Consider the following 13,041-nt stretch of genomic DNA (forward strand, 5'->3'; position numbering starts at 1 on the left):
GACAGTCGTTGCCGGAAACATCTGTCTGTCCGTCCGTCCCATTCTCATGGACACAATATCTCAGGAACAGCATGAGGGGGTTTCTTCAGATTTGGCACAGATATTGATTTAATCTCGTGAAAAAACTGATTAGATTGTTTCTGTCAATGGTCATTATAACCTCACTTAACACATTTTTGGCTATAACTGAACAAGTCATACGTTATTATATTGGCAAAATACCTTTTGAATTCCTTTAAAGTATTCACTACTTGTTTTATGTAAGTCTGGACAGACATGGATGTAAACTTGACTGGTTGGCAGAGGCATATAACTGCGAGGTGGTAATTCTTTTCATTTTCATTTTGTGTCTGTTATGGTCCAGCTCTGGGCTGATAGCAAATAAGGGAAGGACAAAATTTTCATTTAGCTTTGATTACAAAAATAGCCAATTCAACTAAAAGGACTGGCAGGAACTAGAACCAGAGCAACAAAAAGTAATTTTTATTACAGAAAAAAAAAAAAAAAGCTCAAACAGTGTGGCGCAAGAGAGGGTGTAGCTCAACTGAATGCCAGGGTGAGCAGGACTTTCGTTATCTATCTGAGAGAGAGAGAGTGGCCAGCTGCCTCCGCATCCCTGATGGCCAGCTCCAGCCAACCAGGAACCTGCAACAAAAGACAAGACACGCACAACACAACAACACAACAACACACAAGAGGCCTGGGGCCGTCACCGTCTCACAGTCCTAATACTTGGTACCTGGGACGGCCACAGGAAATGACAGGTGACCAGGGATGTTAAGGGTCAACACTAACATCCGATTGGCCCAAAGAAATTGCAACAGTAGCTCCTGAATAGTGGCTCAGGATACCAGGACACTCTCTAGGAACCGTTTCATAATGTTTTTTGAAACATATTTTATTATTAAAGATTGCCCTCACATAGAAGAGATGACAGCAGTGATCTTTTATTCAAAGACTTAGAAGGGGAAACAACCGGCCTGCACGGTGGGTTCAGCGTCTTGCTCAAGGAATCTTCGACATGTGGAACCGCCAACCCTGAGATTAATGAACGGCTCACATGATGATTTGAATCAGTTAAATTTGTTGCAACCGGTGTTTTGACGTCTTGGCAGCAGTTGGGTTTGCAGCAGTGTTTGAGTGCAATGGGCTCCTCTTCATGTGAACAACTGAGTTCAGGCCAGTGAATGTCTTCCAGGGAAAACTGTCCCTGAATCAGACAATATTGTGTCTCAGTGACGGTCAGCTTTTCATTTAATCTTCCAGGACGTTTAAAAGGCCTCTAAACGTGATTGGACAAAATGCCGGGAAAGTGGGTGCGGACATTTTCCACAGTTTGACGTTCACATATGAAGAACGCAGCAGGTGATTGTCAGAGTCCGACACGTTCACAACAGCAGGACATTTCATGGAACACTCAGGCGAGGGCTGGCGCCTGAATAGGGCACCCACCTCCTCGCCGTGAGTCGATGGGCTCACCCGCACCTTTTCCGGGTGTTTTACTAGGGGGTTGACAGGAAAAGCTTCAGAGATTGTCCTGAGCAACATTTGTGGACATTTCCACATACAGCCCTGCCGGACAGGTTCAGGAAAATGTCCGGACTTCAGTGCATGTCTGGAAGCAGCTCAACAAACTAGTTGCTGCTGTTGTTCTAGCTGTTCTAGCACAACTTGATCCTTAAATTTACTGTCTGCTTTAGAGTTTGACCCTGAGATGAACTATAGAAACAGAAGAAGAATCACCCCTTTGAGAATCTTGTGTCACCCCCATTCTCCAACAGGTGACTTTGTGGATACCATATGCTGTTTTTGCACTGAATGCTTGTGTTGTTTACACTCTACCATCAAATACTTCACAGATGAACAACAGACGAATGCCCAAAATATCAAAGAGAATATCCAACAGTTTGCATGCTGTGAGTGAGATGTGTGTGTGTAAGGCATAAAACACACAACGCACAACAGCATTTGAATATTAACATCAAAGTTCTACCTTTCCACTCTAATGAACAGAGGCGTCTTCTTGCTGGATTTTGGAGGAAAAGAGGAATCCATAATGCAAAGCGGGGCTTCTGGGATGCAGTTTGATGTATGACCTCAGAGAGTCGTGCTCCCATAGATTTTAGATGGCACTTGTCAGACGCCTTTTGTGTTCGGTGCCGAGAGGCCTGGACAGTGACAGAGGAAGTGACAAAAAGAAAATAGAGAGACTGTTTTACTGTGTTTTAATCTAAACTTCACACAGACGACGAGAGATAAACATAATAAACTCAAGCATGCACTCGAAAAAACATGAACCAGTGCACGCACACACACACACACACACACACACACACACACACACACACACACACACACACACACACAATATTGTGTCCAAGCACTGATCAAACTCGTCAGTGTGGACTCTGCAGTGTTATCAGACAGGACACATGGAGACTGTGTCACTGTTTGCAGAGGCCCGTGGTGAAAAGAGCCCCGATCCAACATTGTCACAGCTCCTGCACGACTGCGGGGTGTCATAAAAGTGACTGGAATATGGATGAGTGGGATCCTGTCGTGATCGAAATGTGCTCGAGCCAGTGCCTTTGTGCTGCACCCTGAGGTGTGTGAGAGGGAGAAGAGAGAGCGAGCGAGAGAGCCGGGGAGGGAGGGAGGGAGCGAAAGTAGGGCAGAGGAGAGTAAAGGAGACAACAAGGTGGAGCTGCTTGCTGATACTTTGTTGGCCTGATCCCGCACACAAGTTGCCCTCGGGCACTGGCTCCGAATGAAATTATTGTAGCCAAATTCGCAAATGCTGCATGGCAAAGCCTTATCCTCAGCTCTGTGTGTGTGTCTGTTTGTTAGTGCATCTGTGGTGAAATATGACGTGCAGGTTCTCTTTAACAAGTTAAGCACGACACGGTTGTATGGATTCATAGAAGACATAAACGCTGACATAGTTTTCCTCCTGCTGTCTCTTTCAGGAAACCCTGAAAATCCCTCTCAGATCGAGCCTTCTGAGAAATGAGCTGCCAATGTAAGTCGTTTTCTCGACCTCAGCACTCACTTGCTTTCACATTGATTAAGAAAAAAATAACACAGACACTCGTGAAGAGATGCCTTACACCTTGAACCCATCACCTGTAACTCCCCTTCCCCTCGCTAACCATCAGGGGCGGGATACACTGCCAGCATCATTTTATTAGTGGTTAATTGCTATTGCCTGCAAACACACTGATGGGATATCGAAGGGTGACTCACAAGCCGGTGTCTGACACAAACCTTCCTTCAGCATTATGCTACTGAGTTGCTACTTCTGGTTTTTGGTTTGTCATCCCACGCACAAGGAAGGCTTGAGGCGCTATCAATAATGGATGAGGCTGTAAGACTTTTTCCGGCAGGTTTTCCGGAAACATCAGAGCTTGCATTGAAAACCTGGCAGGACTCCGGCTCTCTGTACACCTGGAGACTGACTATTGTAGCGTTCAAGCAGTTCTCGAGGCATTTTAGTCGGTCGCGAGCCCCCAACAGCAAAGATAAGAACCTGCAGCTTTCAGTGAATAACATTGTGCAGATAAGAATGCTGTGAGATGTTTGGAACAAGTTTACAGGACAAGTGTTTTGTAGCTTATTCACTTTAAGCTGGTTCAATGTTGGTAGCAAACTTCTAGACTAAAGGACAGAATCTGACACAAGACCAGCATAATGTACTAATAGATCCCTGAAGGTTTAATTGTGCACTGTGTAAGTTTTAATATATAGACACAAACACATTCATCACTCACGTGATTGTGATATGACTAACAGTCAACGTGCCCTCAGGCTGGACCAATCAGAGCACTGTCTGGTCCTCCAACATGAGGGACAGAGCAGGCCAATAAGAGAAGGGCAAAACAAGTTAAAATATCCAGATCGATATCATACTGTCATGAATTCCATAAATCATCCAAGAAGGACTTATCTTAAATCTTTGTTGAAAAATACTTAGAAAGAACATCTACAATACATATACATAGGTACATCTGTAATATATTAAGTATATTAAAGACACCTTCAACAAAAAAGACCAAATCTAAATATGGAACAAAAGGAAGGAAGGCTTTAAAGAGATTGCTGATGGGGGCAGTACCAATTGACACACATGTAAACACACCACTGATACATTATAACCTTATGTATTTCATTTGGTGAACACAACATAACAAATGGGTTCTTTACAACATTTGGAGTCGTGTTTCTGCCTCCTGGCAAATCCAAATGTTTAACGGCCTGCTGTTTCTGTCCCTACTAACTTCTGATGGAAATGTCAGAGTGTTCAGAAGTTAAATGAGCCACTATGCTCACCAGCTAGTCACAAACCTTGTGCTGTATAAGTCTGGACAGGAAGCGTACGATGGCTTCATGAGAGCTTTTTTCACAGAAAGAGCTTCCTGCAGCAGCTGGAAACCAACCTAATGAGAAAAAAAGAAAGGCTCAAAGAGGAACTGCAGAGGTGGGCCATCGCTCTCTGCCACTGTCATTACACACTGCCATTTAATCTATAATGTAAAATCATTGGTTAAAGCAACTTTACTCCCCAATATTGGTATCGGCCCCCGAAAATCCATATGTGTCGGATTCTAATATATGGTGCTGAACCAGATTCAATTTAAGGATTATACCTGCAAACATCACCACCTCAATGTCAACCCCCCCCCCCCCCCCCCAAACACACACACACACACACACACACACACACACTCACACTCACATACACATACATACAAGATTCTGTCTTTGAAGTTTCCTCCAAATATTTACAGCCAACACACATCCTATATCCCATGAACACACGAGACATACATTTACATACACATATAGTTCTTGGCATTCACACATATGCACAGACAAGACACCTCAGCAGACCCACACATACACACGAATAGAAACGGGGGGTGGGGGGGGGGGGGTCCTGCCAGCCGTGTTGCTGTGGTTAGGAGATAACAGGAACCTCCAATCACAGGTCTCCTCTCACTCCTTCTCCCACGGCCCCAGATGGGATTCTCCCCTAGGATGGAGGATGAGACGGTGGGGCTGACATCACAATAGGCCATGCAAGAGGTGTTAGAACTGGATCTGGAGGTTGCATTTGACACCAGCCTTTGGACAGTAACCGTGCACAAAAAGGAGCACTTGATAACAAATTAATCACACGACATTTACTGTAGTGGATTAATTCCGGCTTTTCCTTCTTAGGAAGTGAGACACACGCTCATTTGCCAGAGGGATAATCAGATCGATAGATAGCTTCGAACGGGAACGGCAGAATGGATCCAACCACATTACTGAAGCACTATGATCAAAGCTGAGCTCACTCTGTGAATGAGAATGTCGGGAGGAGAGCGGGGCTGCAAAGGACAGCTTTGATTGATGCGTTACGCTCTACTAGCTGTCTGCACACAAAACAGAGGGAGACGGTGACTATTTCCCGGAATCACAATGTAGAACTTTGTTTGTCTCTTTACCCCTTCTCCCCTCTCTCGTCTCCTGACACACCCACACGTGCACGGGATGAATCCTCATCATCCTCATCCTGTGCTACTAAAAAGGCTCATACATGTGTAAAAAGTAAGAAGCAAGTGTGGAACTGCTTTTTAGTCTGACTAGGACTCTGAAAAAGTGATAATAATGTCGTACACATTGAATATACTATTGGGAATCATTTTGTAAGAGTGAAGAACTATTTCAACACATTCAAAATCAATGTGTCATTTACCATGCCTCAAAAGCATAGAAGAATTGTTGACTTTGCCCAGAGATAAGATCTGCACAGCTTCCTCTGAAATCTGTGTATATGTAGATGAGTCACACAAGAGAAGACATTTGTACGGATATGTTCTTATATGTGAGGATAAACTCGCTTGCAAGCCCACAGCCCACTCACACTGTGAATAGAACATATAATTAAAAATTAATCATAATTGATGTCACTCTTTGTTACTCCGTCAAGGTCAACATCCTCTCTCACTCAGAGATCCCATCGACAAAGATACGCGTGACCTGCTGCGGTGCAGTTTAACAAGGTAATGAGTCTCAGTGGTGATATTCAAACCACGGTTGGAAGGAGACTGAGCGCTGATAGAGTAGTGAAAATCACAGCATGAGACAAAACAACAGAGCGTCACGCCCTAATGTCATTGTTTACAGCTTTTAGATCTATTAACACTATGGTGGGTTGTAAATCTAGATATCGTTCAGCATCATTATAAGGTAATGCTTTGCTTTAGTGAGTGTGTAAACATTGTAAAAATCATTTCTCCTCTTTTCCCCTCATTTTCATTGCATGATGCATAGTTTTTCAACTGTATCATAGTAAACTGTGCATTGAGTCGGCATCTTCTCAGCCCTTGAAGAACGTGTCAACTGTACAATTCTATGGGTTCTAAAACATGAATGGAGACATTGCACTTAACCAAAAACAGGGGGAAAAAATCTCTATTATTGTAGAAAAATGATCTGGTAAGGATTATTAAGACTATTTGAGCCAGAGACCTATCTGAGTGAAATGACCCAGGAGTATGGCAGTGGCAGAGGCAGCCATGATACGAGCTGGTCAAATCCTGTGAATGCATAAGGAAAGGTTCTTCAATGCTTCCTTTCTTATCTCCGTTAGCATGGGATACACAGGACCTCCCTTTACCAAAGGAAATGAGATAAAGCCCTTGAACAACTACCATAATTCTTCATTTGAAGTAACCTGCATTAGGTACATCTGCCGTCAACAATTTACATAGCCTAATGTAAGTGCTGTCATACCTTCTTTTCCTAATTCTATATGAATTCTCCTTTACTCCTTACCATGACCTCATGACCTTTTCCATCAAGTTCAAGGAAAAGTGGTAAGGAAAGGACACAAACATTTATTTATTATTTTACTATTCGACCGCAGTGTTTTGTCTTGTTTACCTCTATGAGGCAAACTCATAAATCATTTCTGAAGTCCTCAACCCTTATTTCTTGTTGGGTTTCTGTGGTCTTAAGAGGTTGGTATGTCTAACCTGTTGGCAAACAGCTGTCTGCTTATATATCCAGCAGGCACACAGCCCCTTTATCGTCCCAGATTCTCTCCAACAATTCTTGATAAAAGCATTTGTCCTTCACTTTGCGAGATGCTCAGTTTTGTTTATCAGACAATGGATTTGGATTCTTGTGGCTTCGGTGTGAGCAAATACTCATCCATCGTCTGCGCGTGGCCAGAAAACTGTGTTGTTATCAAATTTTGCTCAAAAAGGACCATCAATGAACTGTGCTTCCCTGTGATGCGTTGTGCTCTGACACACTAACGTCTTCTGAAGCATGTTGCTCACATAGTTGCGTGCATCCATGTGACTTTGAGCAACAGCGATATATTCTGAGGGCTGCAGCACATGTCTTCTAAATGTCAGAGCTCCCTGTGATACAAAACAGTGGACCTACCATCTCTGCCCGTCCTGCTGGCTTTATGCTGTTGTCAGGACGACGGCTCATCCCTGGGCAGTTGACGGGTTGATAGGTTGAAAGATAGCCATTAGGGTATTATTGTGACGTCACATTGAGATTGAGAGGCACGGATGCAGCATTGACCCACTTGGCATCCAGAGGGGACGACCGTCCTCTCCCCCCGTCACGTGGCCACGCCGCGCATCTCGACAGGAAGTGACTTTTCACCCTTTCCTTCCACAGCAGGAAATCTCATTGTACCGCGGTTTCCTCCATGGGGATCAAGGCTGTGTGGATGTTGATAGATTTAACTATGGCTATTGTGTGTCAGGCCAAGGGCATTTTGAAGTGGGGGGAGGTTTAGGGCTTATCCTGGTGGGATTTATAGCTGTGGCGTAGTTGTTCAGGACAGACTGTGGGTGACTGTTCATAGTTCACCCACATGCAGAGGCAGCTATTAAGAGACAGCACAGCTGAAGCTTAGGAATTAGATTGAGAGCTTTAATTACAGCTTTCACTTAAACATCCTAACCTCTTATTACCCCTTATTTTAACTATGTCTTGCTTTCTGGAGTCTAACCTCCATTTTTAGTTGGAACATGAAAGATGAATACTGAATACTGGCATGAACTTATGCATAAAGCCTTCAAAGTGGATCCTCACTGTCAGTGTGAGAGCGTGCATTAATGGTGTCCTTGTAGTCAAGCTTCTTAATATATGTGCATTCATAAAAAGTGTGTGTGTGTGTGTGTGTGTGTGTGTGTGTGTGTGTGTGTGTGTGTGTGTGTGTGCGTGTGCGTGTGCTCTGTCTGTTTGCATTAGTCCTTCTGATTTGCCCTGAATCTGGAGACAGAGGCCACAGCTGTAGCCCACAACCCCCCCCCCCCCCCCCCCCCCCCCCCTCGGTGTGCAGCACCCAGAGAGAGACACACATCCCTGTGTCATTCCCAACTGTTAGAATACACACTCTTAAATATGTAGCACTATAGGCCATGTCTGCCTATGATGTCATCAGTTTAAAATTGTGTTCAAATTGGTAATAGGGATGTAGTTGAGTGTAACCCTTGCCTCCTGCAGATTCATTATTTAAAGATTCACTTTTTTTTCAAGTCAGTTCGACTCTATCCTCTTGGTGTTACTGTCTCTGCGGTAGCTCAGCAAGAAAACACTGCAGGGACACTAAGAGGCATTTCATGCTTTAAAGACTCAAGAGTAACCTTGTAAGATACCCACTTGATTTTGCTGTCTCAGGCTGCTGAAGCAACTTATAAGCTCGCGCTGAACCTCCACTGAAAAACATACCAATGTGATGGTGCAGAGGACTGGATTCTGTCCCCAATCTATGACACAACAGTCAATAGATAACTCAGTCAGTGTGTGTTAAGACAGACCTTTTATAGGATCTGATAGAATCTAAGAATCCTTTATTATCCCATCACAAGCTCTTTTGAAAGAGTTGTCCCTTTACAATGGTTGTCACTAGTTCATCTGAAGTGCCTGTTGTGTTTATGACTCTGCCTTTCGCTTATCCTTGTGGAGTTCATATGTCGTCTTCACACCTACAGGCAGGTTGTCCCAGCAGAACCACAGAGGGACATCGGCGAGGTCAAAGTGGTGGGAGTGGGTGGTTTGTATTGGAACATATGGCCACGATAACTGGTGCCATTCACAGCTACTCTGGTTTACACAAATGATATTGTTTGGGCTGATTTGTAGTTCGACTTGGCTTTGGACCTGAACCGTTGTGCAAATGTTTTGAGAGACCCTCTGTGTTTGGTTTACCCTGTGGATTATAAAGTCAAATGAGAAACAGCTTGATGACCAGTGAACATTTTTTCACATTAACATGCAAAACATGATTGGTTATCACTGCTGTCTTATTGAGGATCTATAAGTAGGCAAGCTGGCTGGCTGGTTGGTTGGTTGGTTGGTTCATGAAAAGCTAATAGTGCCATGAAACAAACAACACAGCAAACAGTGAATATCATTTAACAATCACAGACAAAGAATAACAGATACATCTCAATGAGGTGATGCAAATGATGGATCTGTACCTGTGTCGTGACGACAATATGAAGAAGTGTCAGTTGTGCAAGGTGAGTGATGTCCTGTGCTGTTGAGGTTGTGATGTGATAGATGGCCTTACCATGGGTGTGGGAAGACCTATTATCTTGGCAGCAGTGTGTTTTTATTCTAATCTAAGACTTTTGTGCAGTTCAGCAGCAAAATGCAGTTTATCACATACAATGTTTTTGTGACATTTCCCTGCCCCCTCCAGGCTTATTAATGGCCAGCAATAGTGACAGAATAGCAACTATAAACCTGCTTTAAGTCTAACGTTCTATGACAGTCAATACTACAAATTCATAATTAATCAGCAACAAGAAAGAGACGCTCTCTTAAAATGTAAAACACTCGTAACACTCTCGAGATCTCCATGTGGCGCATTTAGCTTCCGCTGTAAATGTATTCACTGCTGCTAGATTCTAGGCTTTTCGTCATCCTAGAAACAAACAGACAAAGATGGCAACAACAGCACACCGTAATCCCTATGTGCACCAACTTCAATGTCAGAAGTAGTTTTGGAGACATGGAAAGTTCGACTGGCAAAATAAGCAGTGAAGAGGTGCCACTGTCGTTCGCTGACTTCCTTTCTGGCTCTTCGGAGTCTTCAGAGATGGGCTAAAATGAGAGGGTCATCTATCACAACAGAGGGGAGAGCGGTAAATTTATAGCTGTGAAAATAGGCCACAGCACAGCGCTGATGGAACAGATAGTGTAATTAGGACAAGGTTAGCCTGCTTCGCATGCACACGCATGCACGCACACTCGTGTGCACTTTTGACTATTAATTACATGACACACACAAGCACGTGTTTGTGTACGTGCGTGGGCTTGCACGCGCGCACACGCAGCACTCAGAGGCATTCAGTGACTGACAAATTATTCAATTACTTCTCTCTTGAAGGAGCAAAGCCTCGTAACTTCAATCAAATCTCAGAAAATGTTCCTTTCTCAAGCATTCATAGGCAGTTATTATCTTGCACACTCGTATTCACACTCTTAACATGCCCACACCTTTTTCTGGAATAAACACGTGTATGGAAGACGGCTAACTGGCACACATCTCCTCCTCCATCACTGTCTGATCACCTTTACTCAACTACAAAACTGGCTTGTTTCCTTTACATATGCAAAAAAAAGTGTGTTGTCTCTCTTTTTGTTCCTCCTCTGTGTTACCTTTCTCCCCACTAGCTGCTCCCTGTCTCTTATAGTATTCTGCTCCTATATATTTCCTCTCCATCACCCCAGTTTACGACACATTTGCTCATCTTCACACCTTCTCGTTCCCTTTAGATTGCTTTCATTTTCGCTGCCGTCAAAACCCACACCTTTCTCCCCACAGCTTTCCCCTCACTTCCTCCTGTCCCTTTCTCATCACCAGCAGTCTGCAAGTGTTATTAGTCCGTTTTCTTACATGTAACACACACCGCCTTTAGACACAGCGCGCGCGCACACACACACACACACACACACGCTGCCCCCCGTCTTCCAGGGCATTGCTGTAAGCCTATGGAGCAGATGGGCTCAGGGCTGAATGACTGAGCTGTTCTCTGACAAACCGCCTGTGTTGCTCAGATGAAGGGATGATGTCCTTTTGCACAGTCTCTAATCTAAATCTGGCCGCCCACAGATTTGTCAATCCAGAAACTGGCCTCTGTTTGAAAAATCTAGCTACTCACGGGTTGTGACAGACAAAGCAGAGACATTTCAATCAGTTGTAATGTTTCAAACACGGCTTGATTTGGAAAAGAAAATTCTCACTTCCAGTTTTAAATATGGAAATATTTAATGCCAGGAAATATGTGAGTTGTGTAAATAGGATGACTAAATCATAATTTACACGTTGGGTGTTTTAATGCAGGCCAATAGAAGGATGGATGACCGGGTAGGGATTGACATAAAGTACTATATTAGACATCCCCATTATGATCAACCTGCGTTTTTTAAGATCAAATCCAACCAAATTAGTAGAGGTGGCCGGTAGCTAAGAATATTTACTCCTGTGCTGTTCTTAAGTACAGTTTTAAGGTACTTCACCATCAATGCTTCTCAGATCGTTTCATTTAAATTGTTGTTGAAGCCACAAATCATCCACTATTACACAAAAAAGGCAAAATAAGGGAAAGTGGTATTTTGGAGACTTTTGTCATCTTTCCTTCCCCTTTATATAGTGAATCTCACAATCCCTTAGACTTCTAGGAGGGGGAAACACTGGCAACCACGAGACTAAAACAATAGGCCATATATCAAGTTGTTACTGTTATACTAGCACCATGACAACCTGCTACAACAATAGAAGAAAAAGCTGCTAATTTGTTGAATATTAACAATCAAATAATATCCTAGGCAACGATATATCAGTTAGATGGCCCTTCTTCTGCAGAACAATTGCTTTTGTCATTTGATATGTTTTAAGTGATTTTCTGATAATAGATTTAAATGTGCAAATTTGTATTAACAGTGGAGTATTTTTATATTTATTTACCTACCGCAGTAAAAGATCTGAATACTTCTTGCACCACTGACAATAAGCCAATGCCCAGACTGAAATGTACTGTCACTCTCTGATTTATGAATATAATCTGACAAGATACTTACTGGTTGTCTCATGATACTTTTTTTGCTTGTTTTGTCTTCACTTAAACATTATTTGGCCTGCACATATCACATCTCCAATGCTTGGTCATGCTCTGTTACTGAAATATGATTCTGTTAAATGGAATGCGAACGAGCATCGCCATAACCTCAGCACTTGCTGTATGAAAACATCAGAAAATGATGGAACTTGGCAGAACCGCAATCCAACTTGTATTGACCGTGATCACCCCCTTCTGGTTAGCATTATGAACTGCCTGTGGCCGTCCCATTGTGGTGGCTGAGAGAATGAGTAAGGTCATGGATTGGGACACAAAGCCAAACGCCCCTTTGCCCGCTGGAGGAGCAGATGGCAGCTCCCCAGTGCACGAGGCAGGGAGACGCTGCCACCAGACGCTGCAAGCGGGGAGTCAAAACACACACAAACACATTAGTGGTGCTGTGTGTGCGTTCGTTTGTGTTTTCTATTTTCTTCTATGAGTGCGGTACAAACATTCAGAGATGCACACACACTTGTCTCTTCGGCACCTTGCTAATGAAGGCTTGAAGCTTCGGGCTAAATGATTTTCTTTCTCTACTCCCAGGGTCAAAATGCCTCTCAGCCGCTATTAACATTACACTGTACTACTGTATGTGTTCTGTATCATAAGTGCTGTCATCAGTGGTTATACATGACGCCTAAATATGAACAGCTGTAGGCTTGAATTTTCACTCCTGTGCATGCTCCTTTTGCCCTGCAATTCTAAAACCATATTAACCTGCAATGAGCTCCAGGCGTTTTTATTCATCCTGGTCTTCTCAAGTCGCCATATTATTATTTTTTTTAATTGGAAACATTAAATTGTGTAACTTTTCCATTATTTGACAGAGGGACCCAAAGCTTTTTAGCACTGAACAGTGAAAATATGATTTTGAATGTTTCAATATTTCTGGTTAAATGTC

The 13,041-nt window shown here is 43.3% G+C and overlaps 1 protein-coding gene across 12 annotated transcripts in view; it reads left to right on the top strand.

Moving 5' to 3' along the window:
- The window catches only part of dlgap4b (discs, large (Drosophila) homolog-associated protein 4b), a 116,840-nt gene that overhangs the window by 75,103 nt on the left and 28,696 nt on the right, over positions 1–13,041 (top strand). For 9 of the 12 annotated variants that reach the window (XM_035631877.2, XM_035631876.2, XM_035631879.2 and 6 more), the window contains one exon: positions 2,967–3,019. The exons of the other annotated variants lie outside the window; for them this stretch is intronic. The gene's annotated coding sequence lies outside the window, so the exon portion shown is untranslated. The remainder of the gene's footprint in view (positions 1–2,966; positions 3,020–13,041) is intronic. 12 annotated transcript variants of the gene reach the window in all.

The sequence above is a fragment of the Scophthalmus maximus genome, chromosome 6 (genome assembly GCF_022379125.1).
Source record: "Scophthalmus maximus strain ysfricsl-2021 chromosome 6, ASM2237912v1, whole genome shotgun sequence".
Lineage (NCBI taxonomy): Eukaryota > Metazoa > Chordata > Actinopteri > Pleuronectiformes > Scophthalmidae > Scophthalmus > Scophthalmus maximus.